This window comes from Corvus brachyrhynchos, unplaced genomic scaffold, assembly GCF_000691975.1.
Source record: "Corvus brachyrhynchos isolate BGI_N302 unplaced genomic scaffold, ASM69197v1 scaffold424, whole genome shotgun sequence".
Taxonomy (NCBI): domain Eukaryota; kingdom Metazoa; phylum Chordata; class Aves; order Passeriformes; family Corvidae; genus Corvus; species Corvus brachyrhynchos.
This window is the reverse complement of record NW_008237953.1, coordinates 671,229-673,642: the sequence shown is the minus strand read 5'-3', so window position 1 is coordinate 673,642 and position 2,414 is coordinate 671,229.

Genomic DNA, 2,414 nt, shown 5'->3' with positions numbered 1-2,414 from the left:
TCTAACTTAGTGATTGAGTAAAATTAAGACATCTGCAGGGGAAAGATATGGATTTATTTGTGTGTAGTCAAGGTGAGAGAGAATTCTATGCATCTCACACAAATGCCAGTGGAAGTATGAAGTTAACAGATGTCTGATCACATGGGTTTTTTTGCTTAGGTGGTGTTTTGGAAAAGTTTAGTTAATAACTGCCAGTAGTACTAATGCTCCTTCAATCCAGCTATGTAAAGCTTTTTAAAATCTATGTAACCTAGCAATATTTCAACTCTATGACTTGAAAAGTGATCAGATAAATAATGATATATTAGACTTGTTAATACAAAATCTTTTGTAATAAGGGAAACAAAGTGGTCAGTACATCACAGCAAGTGACAGAAATAAACATCAGTAACACTCAAAAAAGCCAGATCCTAGTTTTTCATGGCCAACATTTCTAACACCAATCAGCCATTTAATACAAGATAAAAACCACTCTAGAGGAGTCTTGCAAAAACTAGGACCGTTATTTTCTGTTGAGTCTAGAAACTAATAGTAACTTTCAAAGATTATTCTTTACAATAGATGTCCTATGACAGAAAGAAAAGAAAAAAAAAAACAAAAACAACAAAAAGACTTGTAAGGAATTCAGAAATTTTCTTTTCTTTCTTTTTGTGTTTTCAACAATTACTCCAGCAGAAATGTATTTACAAGCAACTTGCAGAAAAGCAAAAAAAAGGACAACTTGAATTTAACTGATGGCATGGTTTTGCAAATTATACTGTAAGTACAAATAAGGCTTTTCCAGAGCAACATATAAATTGGATCCTTTCTAAATTCCCAGAGTGGTTCAGGGAAAAGCTATCTGTATTAAACAAGTATCCAGTTCTTACTGTTCAGTCAACTTACGGCATCCAGCAAAAAAGCGTTTGAAGAACTTACAATAAGCTGGAAGGCATCCAACAATTATGGAAGGAAGAAAACTTAACAAGCAGAAAAAACTTAAGTGTGAATACTACTGTTTCCAAGAAATGCATTCTGTCGCCATGGACATTAGGCAATCTATACTGGCATATGTTTCATGTGTTGACACACATATGAATGCATGTATCAACTTATAAATTAGTATGGGGAACAAAGCTGGTGGTAGATAACGACAATTTCAAAAGCAGACAATACTGCAGACTGGATTCACAATTAAAATATATCATTTATGTATGATGTGTCACACCTCGCAGCACTGGTGATTGCAGACAGAAAAATAATGTGCAAAAGGGTTTAGACTTCAGGATAATTAGAGATAGAAGCAGACATAATTGGTTAAGGTATCACAGAAACAGCAGAAAAACCACTATGAAGTGGAAACCACAGATATAAAAAAAATTATCCTAAAATAAGAGAACAATACCAAATCTTAAATATCTTTTGCACAGAGGTGCTTTAAAGCATATTTTAGCAGAAGTTTTAGGCATATGTAGCGGGTTGGGTTTGTAACCAGGCAGAAACACCAATTTAGTGTAGTGGTTTGGTCCAAGATACTCATTACTGTTTATCTTCTGTGAGATAAGAATTAGGAGAAACGCAAAGCAGGCACAAAACTTGAAAGAATATAAAGAAGTTTATTAACAGACCTAAAAGAGGGAAAAAAAAAAAAAATTATACCATACCTTTAGAGCTCGCCTCCTCCCCCCACCTTTCTCCCTTCTCCCACTGACAACGTAAAAAACAACCCTTGAGATGTTCAGTCTGTTTACCACTTCCATAATAACCTTGTTCAGTCCATTTAGAAAGAGAAGTCTCTTCTTGCTCGTGCTATGAAAACATTATCACAACGAGACAGCCTCCCACTTCCAAATATTGTTCAGTCCATTTAGGAAGAGGAGTCTCTCTGCCTGCTTTCAAGGGTCCACTCTTGAAGGTTTTTGGGGTACAATTTTAAGGTTGAGCCGTTCAGAAACAAAAACAGAGGCCCTTCTCCTTCCCTGGGAGCAAAGGGTCTTCCTCATCTTCATCTCTAGGACTATCTCTGGGAGCATCTCTAGCAACTGAGGTCTTCTCCTTTCCATTTGGAGTAAAAGTCCCCATTTGGTCCATCTCTCCCTGTCCAAACTTCTCATGAAATTACAGCTGCGTCAGCATCTGCCTATCTCAGTGCAGGTGCTTTTGCTCACAAGTTGAACACTCCACCCCCCATATCTTCATGGAATTACAACGGGATACTCTGATATATCATAGCTTCACAACAGAATTTCAGCTTTAAGCATCTCCTCTTTCTCTTCCCTCAGGTTTTCAGCTCTTCACAGCACTAAAAGGGTTAGTCTCACCTCAGCCTTGCAGCTGTGTGTCTTATCACTGTTGGTCACCTGACCTCTGCCGGACAGCGGTGCCACTTTCGCTGAAATCTTGGCCGCAGCGCAGGGGGTGTGGGGGTGACGATC